At 43.1% G+C, this 14,188-nt stretch overlaps 1 protein-coding gene across 1 annotated transcript in view; it reads right to left on the bottom strand.

Annotated features, from left to right (window-relative positions):
- LOC105491339 (zinc finger homeobox 3) overlaps positions 1-12,941 on the bottom strand; it is a 482,043-nt gene extending 469,102 nt beyond the window's left edge. The window contains exon 1 of the mRNA XM_071084854.1: positions 12,872-12,941. The gene's annotated coding sequence lies outside the window, so the exon portion shown is untranslated. The remainder of the gene's footprint in view (positions 1-12,871) is intronic.
- Between the last annotated feature and the right edge of the window lie 1,247 nt (positions 12,942-14,188).

Genomic DNA, 14,188 nt, shown 5'->3' with positions numbered 1-14,188 from the left:
TGTTTTTTTTTTTGTATAGTCTGTTCAGTGGCTTAATTTGGACTTATGTAACAGATCACTCACCCAGAATCTAACTATTCAGCAACCATGTTACTTGTCTGGAATTGATAATCATAAATGTTTTCTAAGAAGCTGGAGAAGTTGTCACTGAAGTGACATCATGGACATTCAGAGATGGCAGAGAGCGCCTCAAGAGCTTGGTCTCAGTTGGCTGTGAGGTCTGTTTTAAGAAGGGTACACTGATGGCCAGGAGCCCTTGGGGATCATGCACCATGCTAGGCAGTCCTCCTTTCAAAGAAAGGCTTGTAAAGTCAGGACTTGGGATCTTAGATCTTTTTTAGTGTGGGATTTGCAGGAAGGCAAGTTTGGTCTTTGCAAGGATTGGAGGTAGCAGCACTGGTCCACTGGAGGAGGTTGTTTGGGAATATTTTTGAGTGACAGATGAAGGATTCTAGAAAAGTATTCATCCCGAGGAGAGGGTCAGACACACAGGCTTGACTTAAGAAGGATGACACGGTAATGAAAGGGGTGGGCGGATTTGGGGTACAGCATGCCTTCCACTGTGAAGAAGACAGATTGTCCTTGTCTCCTCCATCCTCCAAGCCACATCCCAGCACAGAGGCTGAGTCCCAGTGACAAGTGAAACATTCAAGAACGACTTTCATACAAAGCCTCTTTGAGGGACAGGACATTGGGGCCAGAAGGGCTTTGGGACCAAGGTAACTGATTATGGCATAAAAGTTAAGGAAAGAGATTCTTTCCAGCGATGGCGGAGTTTCCAGGCTGTGGAAATGCCAAAGGTGAAAATGACAAAGTAGAATTGAGGGAATTTCAACCCAAAGCAGACACCTGTGCTCATGGCCATACCAGCCCCATCTCCAGTGGGATCCCTTAGTGACTGGAACATGTGATATCACCAACTATGGTGATGCCATACAATGATGCCACCAGCTTGAGAAAGGACAGGAGGGACTGCCTTTGCGTGGACAGCAACCAAGAGCCCTCCCAGCAGCAGGGACAGAGCAGGATGAGGCACCCTCACAAAGACTGATACATGGCAGAGGACTTAGAAGCCAGTGGGGGCTGAGAAGACTGATGTGAGCACACATGACATCCCCTTCCCCAGTTCACTCCCCAGAGTACCTGGGGGAAATTTGGAGCAGAAGTGGGGGTCCTTCAATTGCAGGTGGAGGTCAAAGCCAACTACATTAACAGAGCCCAGCTGTATACTGCTGTGACCTGGTCTGTAAAATGGACCAATCAACAAGATTCTAACAGTAATCAATTGTGGGAGAAAAGAGCATTCTGATAGGACAGAAACAGGACATGGGGAGGGGACAAATAAGGGAATAAAAGCTGGCCACCCCAGCCAGCAGCAGCAACCCACTCAGGTCTCCTTCCACGCTGTGGAAGCTGTGTATATGTGTACTGGAGAAACTGGTGATCTCAGCAACCTATTCCTGGAAACTCTGTGAAGGGAGGATGGGTGGTCAAACTCCACTTGAATGGACAATGATAACTGATTTAGAACCTTGCGCCTACATTTCCCCCAAAGCTCACAGCAGTCACCACACTGTCCTCTTATTGTTGATTTTACTCATCTGTCTCAATTTGCAAGATGTAAACTCCTTGAGGAAAGGAATTATATTTTATTCATCTTCACATCCACACTTTTCTGGTTTTTGCTTTTTTTTTTTTTTAGACAATCTCACTCTGTCACCCAGGCTGGAGTGCAGTGGCGTGATCATAGCTCACTGTAGCCTCAAACTCTTGGGCTCTAGCGATCCTCCTGCCTCAGCCTCCCAAAGCACTGAGATTACAGGCATGAACCACTGCATGCGGCCCATGTCCCAAATTTTCAACACCTGTGTCAGGCAAACAGCAGACACGCAATCCAGGTGTGTTGGATGAATAAACAGATGATGAATAAGTCATAATAATGAGATGGCCTCAAATGAGAGGTGGTTATGTAAATAAGCCAAGATGGTGTCCAAGGATGTTGTTCCAAAGACATAGAGCTCCTTCTGGGGAGGCTGTCATGAGGAGTTAGTAGGAATTTGTATGGTCCAGAGCTGGCCCCTACCTGAACCCTTCCAGAAACCCCCAGAAACTCATCAGATTGTAGCTCCTAGTGTTGATCTAGGTGTCCCTGAGGTGAGCAGAGAGGGTGGCTGGGTCACAACTCAACTACTTTAAACCCTCAGTAATTGAAGACGTGAAAGGGTAAGAGTAAGGGTCCTAGAAGGTGAGAAGAGATGACAGATGAACTCGTCCTGTCTCCTTAGGTCTGCAAACTTTAAGAGGGTTGGGTCCTTGGGCTTGGCCCATGATTGGCTATACTTCAGTGAGGTGTGGGCCTTGGGCTGCTGTGGGATGTGCACAGAGACCATTCCACACGACAGAGACCATTCCCCTGTTTCCTTCTCTCAGGATGTAATAAGGAAGCTCCACTCCCGTGAGCAGTCCCAGGCTCCCAGCCAAGGTTTCTTGGTTATGCTTCCAATAAGGGTGGCACTTTGGCCAGAGGAGCTCCACTAGATGACAGGGCCGTCACATGTCTGTTGATTCCAAGCCGCAGAGTTGTGACCTTTTTGGAGACAGCCGAGGCATTATGAGCCAGGAGTGAAGCATCCTGAACACCAAGCATGGCTGGCAACATCAGGTGAGTGCTGGGACTGGCTTTCCCCTCCCAGCCAGGAGCTTTGGAGAATGAGGCTTGGCCAATGAAAGGCTCATAAGTCACGTATCTACGAGGTCTCTGTCCCTATCCAGGTTTGGAGCTATGAACACAAGGATCCGGTTCAGAAGTCTGTGGGTAATGGTACAGAATCCAGGCTGACTGCACCCCTAAACAGCCAGCTGGGTCATCGCCAGCCATCAAACCCTGAGGTGCTGGGTGGGCCAGGCTTTTGGAAGCCGTCTCCTCCATGACCATAGCCTTGTAAAGTGATCTTTCCCAGCTGAACATATCTCTTGATTAATCTCTATTTGCTGTTCATCTATACTTATTTTAAAAAGGAGAGAGCCATAACAACACAATGTCCTTCTAAATGCTCGTATCTTAAAGCAAGTCTACATGTTCTTTAGACATGATGTGCTTAAAATAAGCAGCAATTTAGGGTACACTTTTTCACTTTTAAAACTTGCAACTGACTTCCGTTCCTAGATAATAAAGTATTATAGAAACTAGTAATTCTAAAATGATTCCTTCATTCTTGACTGGTTGAGAAACTGAGGGTTGTAGAAGTTTTGTAATGTAATATTTAGTGTCCTCAGAGGAAGTTATGTCCCTTTATGCTCCTTCATGTATGTGTGTATTTGCTTCAAGGTTTTCAGGCACTAAGTGCCAGTGTGGATGTGTATGCATATCTGTGTATGTGACATGTCTGTATGCATTTGTGTGTGCGTGTGTACTGTGCATATGTGTCTGTGTGTCTATGTGCCTGTATGTGGAGTGTAAATGTATGTATGTGTACTGTGTATATAATGTGTGTGTCTATGTGCCTGTATGTGGAGTATATGTGTGTGTGTATACTGTGTATATAATGTGTCTGTATGTCTATGTGCCTGTATGTGGAGTATATGAGTGTGTGTATACTGTGTATATAATGTGTCTGTGTATATGTGCCTGTATGTGGAGTATATGAGTGTGTGTATACTGTGTATGTAATGTGTCTGTGTATATGTGCCTGTATGTGGAGTATATGTGTGTGTGTATACTGTGTATATAATGTGTCTGTATGTCTATGTGCCTGTATGTGGAGTGTATGAGTGTATATATACTGTGTATATAATGTGTCTGTGTATATGTGCCTGTATGTGGAGTGTGTGCGTATACTGTGTATATAATGTGTCTGTGTATATGTGCCTGTATGTGGAGTGTATGAGTGTGTGTATACTGTGTATATGTGTCTGTGTATATGTGCCTATATGTGGAGTGTGTATGTGTATACTGTGTATATAACGTGTCTGTATGTCTATGTGCCTGTATGTGGAGTGTATGAGTGTATATATACTGTGTATATAATGTGTCTATGTATATGTGCCTGTATGTGGAGTGTGCGTATACTGTGTATATAATGTGTCTGTGTATATCTGCCTGTATGTGGAGTGTATGAGTGTGTGTATACTGTGTATACTGTGTCTATGTGCCTGTATGTGGATTATATGCATGTTTGTATACTATGTATATATGTCTGTGTGTCTATGTGCCTCTATGTGGAGTGTATGAGTGTGTATATACTATGTATATAATGTGTCTGTGTATATGTACCTGTATGTGGAGTGTATGAGTGTGTGTATACTGTATATATGTCTGTGTATATGTGCCTGTATGTGGAGTGTGTGTGTGTATATAATGTGTCTGTGTGTATATATGTGTGTATACTGTGCAATGTGTCTGTTTATGTGCCTGTATGTGGTGTGTGTGTATACTGTGTATATGTGTGTGTGTACTGTGTATAAAATGTGTCTGTGTGTATGTTCATGTGTGTGTATACTGTGTATATAACGTGTCTATGTGTATACGTGTGTGTGTAGATACTCCGTATACGTGTGTGTACATATATGTGTGTGTACTGTGTATAAAATGTGTCTGTGTGTATATGTGCATGTGTGTATATGTACTGTGTCTGTGTCTGTGTGTCTATGTGCCTGTATGTGGAGAAGGTATGTGCATGCGTGTGCATGCGTGTGCATGTTGTGGGTCAATGGAGGCTATGCTGGGTGTCTCCACTACGTGCTGAGTATGCACTAGAATGGAACGTCTGCTTTTCTGGACCACATGAGTGATGTCAAAGAAGTTGCATTCCATCCTTATGTTGAAGTATTTTTTTTAATTGAAAAACATGTTTTTATTCCAAAGACTGAGTAGGATGGCACTTTAAAAATAATTCAAGTAATTTAAATTTAAGACCTTAAAAAAATGTTTAGTCTGTGGTCCAAATCTACTCTCTGGCCTAGCACCCAAGGCATTTTCATTAGATTGGGATTAGATACGTTTTCATTCACTTTAAACTTTTGTTGCTCAGTGTTTTGTTCTTCAGAGACAAGCTAACGAGTGCCAGTAGTCATGTTGGCTTCAATAATACACCTCCTTTCCTTAAATAATCTATTTCAGTTGCATTATTGCCACTTAAAGATGGCCTTGTACTTGCAGACACATTTTCAGCAGATGTATAGGGAATGCTGATAATTCCTCCCCATGATTTTGCCTCTAGACTTAGTAACTTGTTTGAAGAAAATGTCCCTAACTTACTTTATTTGAAGCCATTTGCAAAAAGAGGCTATCAAAATAATTCTCTAATTTTTTCTTGCTATTATTAAAGGAGATTGTATTAGTCTGTTCTCATGCTGCTAATAAAGTAATACCTAAGACTGGGCAATTTGTAAAGAAAAAGTGGTTTAATGGACTCACAGTTCCAAATGGCTGGGGAGGCCTCACAATCATGGCAGAAGGTGAAAGGCATGTCTTAAATGGCAGCAGGCAAGAGAGAATCAGAGCCAAGTGAAAGGGGAAACCCCTCATAAAACTATCAGATCTCGTGAGTCTTACTCACTATCACAAGAACAGTATGGGGGAAACCGCCCCCAAGATTCAATCATCTCCCATCAGGTCCCTCCCACAACACATGGGAATTAAGGGAGCTACAAGAAGAGATTTGGGTGGGGACACAGCCAAACCACATCAGATATTTTGTCACACTATACTAAGATTTCTTTAGGTTTTAAAAATTCATTAGTGAAAATTCTATTGTAGTTTCTTCAGTAAATAGTACTGACATATGAGTAAGAAAAAAAACCCAGATAACTCAAAGAAAAATGGGCAAATGACTTGAACAGGCACTTCACACACACACAAAACTCAAATGACCAATCGGTGCAATTAAGGAAATGCAAATTAAAATCATCATGAGGGACCATTCCCGCACCCACCAACTTGGCAAATATTGAAGTCTGACAATAACAAGTGTCAGCATGGATATAAAGTATGACAGCAACTTCCTACACTGTTGGTGCTACTTGGCTCATACTTCAGTGTTGTCCATGTAATGCAGAAAGTACTTTTCGATTTTGAGACCAGGTCCTTATTTTTCTTTTCTTTCAATGAAGGCAGGTGTACTTTCCCCACAAGTCTATGATACGGTTGCACTGATAGGTTCTTACCCTTTCAGGTACAATCGAGTGCTTTCATCAACAGTAATGTATCACTTGAGTACTAATACATAAAATAGCTACATATCGTGATATACCAAGCATGGTGCTTGTACACAATAGATGCTCAGTGAACACTAAGTTGACATATCTGTCATATAATAAAACATTCCTGAAGTAAGATGTTATCAATTGCTATATATTCTAGCTGTTCCATTTTTTTTTTGGGGGGGGGTGTGCATTTTTATTTTTTCTTGTGGTAACATTTATATAGTATAAAATTTGCCATTTCATCCATTTTTAATTGTACAGTTCCGTGGCATTAATTACATTCACAATAAATAACCATCTAGTTGTCCAGTGTCAACCCTCATTTTATTTTATTTTATTTTATTTTATTTATTTTGAGACGGAATCTCGCTCTGTTGCCCAGGCTAGAGTGCAGTGGTGAGATCTTGGCTCACTGCAAGCTCCTCCTCCCGGGTTCATGCCATTCTTCTGCCTCAGCCTCCCAAGTAGCTGGGACTACAGGCGCCTGCCACCATGCCTAGCTATTTTTATTTTTATTTTTTAGTAGAGACAGGGTTTCACTGTGTTAGCCAAGATGGTCTCGATCTCCTGACCTCGTGATCTGCCTGCCTCGGCCTCCCAAAGTGCTGAGATTAGAGGCATGAGCCACCACGCCCAGCTACCCTCATTTTAATATCTGAATTATAAAAGTCAACTTTTGTATTTCAAATTTCTTCTTTTTTCCCCTCCTTCAATATAGCCCTTCCTTCTTCCTACATTTCATCTTTTACTATCTTTGCCAGTTCCTGGTCTCATTTACAATCTGAGTTACATGTATTATTTATCTGGGCGACCAGAGATCTCTGTTTCAAAAGAATTTCTTTTCTTCTTCAATTTGGCTTACAGTTGTCCAGTAACAGAAGCTGCCATTAAACTACGGGCAGTTAAAACTCAAAAAAGTGTCCCTTCTTACTAGGAATAATGTAGACTCTTGGTTTCAGAATCCTCTGAGACCCCTCACAGATAATCCAAAGTATCAAAAATGACTAGCTCAGACTCTTAGTGGGGGTACTATGGGTATTAACTGACCAACTGTGTACAATCCCCAAGTTAGTCTCTCTTGCTAAACAGTGAATCATTAAGCTGTGGAAAATGTCACGCCGCAAGTTTGATAAAACGGTAACGATGATGATAATGACAACAGCAAACACGGAGCACCGTTAGGGGCCAGACGTGGCTCTAAATCTGTTACATGTATTACCTTATTTGGTCATCACGACAACCCCATGGCATACGGACAATTACTAGCCTATTTTATAGATGGGGAAACTGAGGCTCAGAGAAGTGAATCATGTGTCCAAGTGACAGCATCTGAGCCCAGTCAGGATAATCCCAGAACCTTGGTCTTAGTCACTGCACCACAACCCCAAACGAACAGTAGAATCCAGAAGAATACTCGACTTTCACATTCTTTCTGGAAGGCTGGATATTCCAAATGAAAAACAGATAGACTAGGTTAGTGACAGGAGTAAAACACACATTCACACACATACACCCCCCCATACACACCACACACACACACACACCATGCACACATACATATGCACCATGCACACACACACACACGAACACATCTTTATGTCTTTGGGGGTCATTGAGGGGTGGGGAGGGAGCTTGGGGAATTAGCCAGTCAGTAATAACTGCTCAAACAAAAACATTTAGAAAAAATATGGCAGTTTAGGTGGGAAGAGATTATTTTCAGCTGCTGGGCAGGAAGGAGTTGAGTATACAGTGCAGGGCTACTGAAGGATTTCAACACAAAAGGGACATAATGAACGCTATACTTTCAGGAAAATAAAACTGTGATCCATGAGTATGAGGGCCTGGAAGAAGAAAAGACTTGAGGTGGAAAGGCCAATGTAGAGGGGTCTACAGGAATGTGCAGGGCAGGCAGTGAGGGCTGGAGCTGGAGCTGGGATAGTGGCCTGGGGACAGAGAAGCTGAGAGAGACCCTGTAGAAGCAGCACAGGTAGAACAGTGGGTATGGAAGTCAAGTTGACTGCAAGATTGTAACCTGAATGGCTAACAGGCTGTGGGGGTCTCATGAAGAGAAATAGGAAAGCTGGGAGAAGAAGGGAATATGGGAGTGGAAGTACAGGCACAGAATATGAGGCCCTGGCGAGATGCACAGGGGCTCTGGGAGTTGTTTAAGAAGGAAGTCAGAGCTGGGACCAAGAACCCCCGCAGAGCATGGAGATGTAAAAGCATGAAATAGATGAGAATGCGAAGGGAGAAAATGTGGAGTCAAATCAGGAGTGACGAAGGCAGAACCTTAGGGAACATTTATGGTTAGTGGCAATAAGAAGAGAAGTCAGAAAAGTTGAAGCCAGAAAGATAGGAAGAGAGATGAAGGCGGCATAACCTGGAATCCAAGAAAGGGGAATATTTGGAGAACGCAGGGGGTGACAGGCAAGATGCAAGGTCACGGAGATGAGACCCAAGAGCAGGCACTGGGTTTTGCAGCAGAGCCCCATGCAGAAGCAGTTTCAAAAGCTCAGAGCAGGAGGAAAGGAGCTGGGGCTGAGTGTTTGGTGAGCAAGGGGAGGAGCAGCAAATGTAGAAACATCTGTCACACGGACTGATGATGAGGAAAGAAGAGAGATGTCAGGACAGTTTAAAGGGGCGGAAAGAGCCAGAGAAACTTTAGCAGAGGATAAAGGAGCCAATGTTCATAGACCAAGGGGCAGACTCCAGTGGAACAAAGAGAAAGAAAATGCAGGAGACAGAAAGGAACAACCAATGCAACCAAAGCACTCTGGTGGAAGGCCACCAAGAGTCCAAAGAGAGGGGAGCTTAGAGAGAATGACCTTTCTCCAGCAGAGAAAGCAGAGCAGGAAAGCAGTTCTGGAAGCAGAGTTGATTGACAACCTCCAGCTGTCTTTGCACCTTTGGATTCACCCAGCATTCATTGCAGGTCACGCTGCTCCCAGGCTGTTCCAGGCAATGACTGAGCATGGCAAAGTGCTAGAACTGCACCATTCCACCCCCAACCCCATGGGACTCCTCCAACAGGCAACATTTGCTCAAGGACTCCTCCTTGGCCTGGCTGAGATGTAAAGAAAGAAGGAGAGGATCAAGAAAGCTACAGATATGGAGCAGGGAGATGAGGAATACTTAGGGACTTCACAAGGGAAGGCTGTATCCAGAAAACAGCAAGACTGTGGGTGTAATAAAAGGAGAATGGGGTTGCAATAAAGACTGTGAGAAATGAAATCAACAGGAAAGAGAAAGTGAAACACACCAAGGAACACTGAGGACCACCTGATCTTGGACAACACACACACAAATGGTGCATCAGTTGGATTGGTTCTATGATTTTGTTTATAATGCACTGGGTAGGCAAGAAACAGGGACAGAAGACACAGAGCAGATGTCACTCTGGTTTAGGAGATTGATTATGAGGCCAACAGAGGGAGAAGGAGTCAAGGTCCCTAAAGGGCAGGTTAGAAATGTAAGAAGACTAAGAGAAAAAAAAAAAAAAAAAAAAAAAAAGCCTGCTAATAGTGTCCTTGGAGGTATCCAGTTCAAATTTCCCTCTAAGATAACCTGCTCTGGAAGCAGAGCTGACTGGCAGTCTACAGTTGTCTTTGCACCTTTGGATCCATCTGGCTTTCATTCCAGGCCATGCTGCTCCCAGGCTGTTCCAGGTAATGACTGAGAACAGTGGGGATACCAGAACTGTGGCATTCCATTCCCAACCCTGTGGGACTCCTTTAACAGGCAATGGTTGCTTGGGGACTTTTTACTGGCCCAGCTGAGATTTTTCTCTGAATTACATACACGTGGTCTGAAGCATTTCTTACCGGATCCTTCCTTCCCTCTCTCCTTTCACATGTGTTGGAACTGCTTAGCAGGTTGAAGCTTTCCCTGCCCACTCCAGCTCCCTCTCACTTTATGATTCACAGGAAATTTCTCCCAATACATCTCTCGCATGTCTAATTGTTTTGGCTTCTGCTTGTTGGAGGTTCTGAACTGACACAACTGGAATTGCTAATTATTCATGGAGGTAAACGTTTAGTAACTGAAAAGTGTAGGCAGTGAGGTGTGACTACAGAGATGTGAGGCCGACGGGAAAGAATCATGGGATTCTTTTTTGAAATAATGATAGATTCACAGGAAGTTGCAAAAATAGTACAGAATCCCCTATACCCTTCACCCAGCTTGCTCCAATGGCAGCATCTTATATAAGTTTAGAAGGATATTAAAACCAAGAAATTGACATCGATATAATATTCACAACCAGTTTATATGATTTTATGCAATCAGATTCTCATCATGTTTTTGTCTCATAGATATATTGATCTCATCTTCATTGCAAAAAGTCACTTAAGTAGTAGTTTATTTCTAAGTAAACCGGCTCTATAACTGCAAGGGTTGTAAGACACATAAATAAAGCTGCAGGTGAAAAGGAAATAGAAAATGAGAGATGTCCATTGAGGAAAGAGTTCTGCATCCACCTGTTTATCCATCCATCCGTCCATCCACCCACCCACCCACCCACCCACCATCCATCCACCATCCATCCATCCATCCATCCATCCATCCATCCATCCATCCACCCACCCACCCACCCATCCATCCATGTTTGTTAAGCCTTTCCCTTGCGTCAGGAACTATGCACTTTCTATTGCACTGAGATACTAACATCAAAATGGTAGCAGCAGCTATTGTGCTTCTGTTTGGGCTCAGATGCAATGAGGAACCAGGGTGTCTCGTTGGCAAAGAATATCCAAATCAGTCCTGTGAATGTTTCCACATTGGCAGTAATTCAACTGATAGCAACCTTATGCTCAATGGCTAAGATCATGCCTTTTTATGAGTCATTGTAAAGTGCCAAGTGCATTGACATATACTTCATAAATGCTAAATAATAACAAGTCAGTGAACCTAGAAGTATTGGATTCAGTATTCGAGACATTAAATCCAAGTTATGCTGTTCGAGAAACAAGGCAAACAAATAAATCAACCCCAAATCAAATAAAGCCTACATCCATCCCAGCCAGCAGTGGGTGTTGTGTGGAATGCTCTTTATGGGTGAGTGGTTATCTCGTGAAGGGGCACTTGTTAGTATTTTACCTGACAGATCACATACTATGCCTTGCCTGTGATTTGGGAGAAGAGTTTTATATCCAGCCCACAGTAGACAATAGCAACACTATATTCTTAAGGCTCCAATTCCCTTTATTTGATGCCAGAAAATAATGTCTACTGAAGCCCTGGAGAAGAGTAACAGTCACCCCACTGAGCAATTAGACTGATCCTGGCGGGGAGTCTCTGTAGGCAGTACTGGGAGACACTGTTTGTATTTCAAAGCCAGGATTTAGTTTTCCTTTCAGACATAAGTCTTTTCAGGGGTCCCTGCGATTCCTTGAGGGTTTAGGCACACAATCTGCAAAGCCTGAAATGCCACATAATCCTGTATTGGCAACTGAATTGGATACAGTATGGTCTGAGTGGTTTTCTGATTCACAGTCCAGAGCTCTGACCATGGCCTGGTGCTGTTTGATCTGGGCATGGCCCCTTCTCTCTAGGAGTCTGCCATCTTGGTTGCACGTATAAACATGATTTCCTAGGACTCACATTCCCTTAGTCATTTCACAGTGATGACACCCTTAGGAGCGAAGCGCAACCTTGCATAACAAAAGACCGACAGCAAAGCTCATTGCAAATTAGGAGGCGATGACCATGACATCTCAGGGAGTGACACAGACTGGCAAGATCACGCTTGAACATCATCTAGGAGGAGATGCCATTCTTCAGAGGTCACTTCCAAAACAATTTTACTCTCATTCAATTTCAGCCAAGGGAAGCAGAGCCAATGAGCATACACCAGACAACTAGATCTACCAATGAAGTATTGAATAGAGGATTACAGAGCCAGGAATCAAAAGGCAATACAGCCATCAAGTGCTGACCTTGCTATGTTTTCTACAAATAGAAGATGATTCCAGCCAGTTTCCGCATGGTGCAGACCTAGCTCATCACATCTTATAGAACTGAATATACATGTGAACAATATAATGTTTCCAATGGTTAGGATGGCGGTTCTCAAACATTACTGATCATCCCAATCACCTGGAGAGTTCAAAAAAAGCAGATTTCTGTTCTACAACCTCAGAGATTCTGACTTGGTAGATCCGGGATGAGGATGTTTTTAGCAGGCACTCCAGTGATGGGAGCAGATGGCCTGTCCACCATGCTTTTGGAAATCATTGCTTTAAATCAGTGTTTCTCAATCTTTGCAAGGGTGCAATGTAGAGTTTAGGGAAATACGTTCAAAGTAATCCAGTTTAAATTTCTTATTTTGCAGGTGAAAAAATTGAGGGGTCAAGTTACTTTCTCAAGGTCACTCAGACAGTCACAAGTACAAAGTTAGGATGACAAGCAACCTTTAATCATAGTGCCCTTTGTACCATTTCATTTGGTGAATCTCCTCTCCATCAAGTCCTGTTGGACATGTACACAAGTAAGTAGAAAAAACTAGTGTACATTGGATGATAATCCAAACGCATTATAATGATACTATTTAAATTATAATATAATTATAATGACGTGGATAATTTTTATATCATTGAAACAACTGCTGAGAACTTCAGTGTTGCCAAAACAAACACTAGAAAAAATGAATTCAGAAAGAAGTGGCACCTACCTTCTCCAAATCGATGGTTAAGATGAAGATAGCAAGGTCTCAAAGTTATTCTGTGAACAAGCACAACATCTGGGTTCCCCAAATCGGAGTCTATAACAAAGCAAAAAATAAATAGTTTCAAAAAACTATTTTATTGTACATATTCCTGATATTGTATCAAAAGAACAGGACATGCTTTCCACAAGCCTTTCTAGAGTCAAACCAGATTGAGGTGTCATAAATATGGTCATCACCACTAGGTCAATACCTCACTTGACTTTGTGTCTCCATTGTCAGTTTAAGCTGAAGAGTTCTGTGTCTCAGCAAATTCCAGATGTGTCTTGGTAAGGGCCATTGGAAGATTAGCCCATGGACTTGACTCTGAATTGTTATAATAGAAGACTCCCTCAGACATGGGATATGAAGCGCTGAGAACTTTTGACTCATTTTTTTTTTGGGGTCCCCTTTTAGAAGAGAGTGAAAACTGAATACGACCTTATTTCAAATGAATGGGAAGTCAGAGAAGGCAAGCCAAGAAGAGTGACTAGATCTTCAAGATTTCAGAGTTTATATTTGCACTCATTGATGGGTTGGTTGATTGACTCATTCATTCATTCAAGAATGATTTATGAAAACTTTTCATGTGCTAGGCAGTTGTTCTATTCAGTAAGATGGCAGGTTTTAACCCAATGTGAAACAGATTGCCTGAAAGGAGGGCAAATACCCATCATTAGTTATTAATCTTATAATAATTTAGAAGAAAGGCCAAGGCCTAACAACCTTACAGGTTGGTTATACAGGCAAGAGCACTTAAGTGGGAGTAAAGTGGCCTGGGTCAAGTTCTGGGAGACCTTGGGCTATAGGAAGGTTTCTCAACCTCAACAGTATTGATACTTGTGGATGAATAAATATTTTGGGGCGTGTGGACTGTCCTGTGCACTGTAAAATGTTTCGCAGCATTCCTGGCCTCTAGATGCCAGTAGCATCACCCCACCCTCCAGTTATGACAACCAAACACATCTCCAGATTTTGCCAAATGTCCCTGGTAACAATCACTGGAGTGGGCCAGGCGCGGTGGCTCACGCCTGTAATCCCAGCACTTTGGGAGGCCGAGGCGGGCGGATCACGAGGTCAGGAGAACGAGACCATCCTGGCTAACACGGTGGAACCTCGTCTTTACTAAAAAATACAAAAAAACCAGCCGGGCAATGTGGCGACCGCCTGTAGTCCCAGATACTCAGGAGGCTGAGGCAGGAGAACGGCGTGAACCCGGGAGGCGGAGCTTACAGTGAGCCGAGATCCGGCCACTGCACTCCAGCCTGGGCGACAGAGCAGGAC

This window comes from Macaca nemestrina, chromosome 18 (genome assembly GCF_043159975.1).
Source record: "Macaca nemestrina isolate mMacNem1 chromosome 18, mMacNem.hap1, whole genome shotgun sequence".
Lineage (NCBI taxonomy): Eukaryota > Metazoa > Chordata > Mammalia > Primates > Cercopithecidae > Macaca > Macaca nemestrina.
The sequence above is the reverse complement of the archived record's forward strand: the minus strand, read 5'-3'. Positions and strand labels throughout refer to the sequence as shown.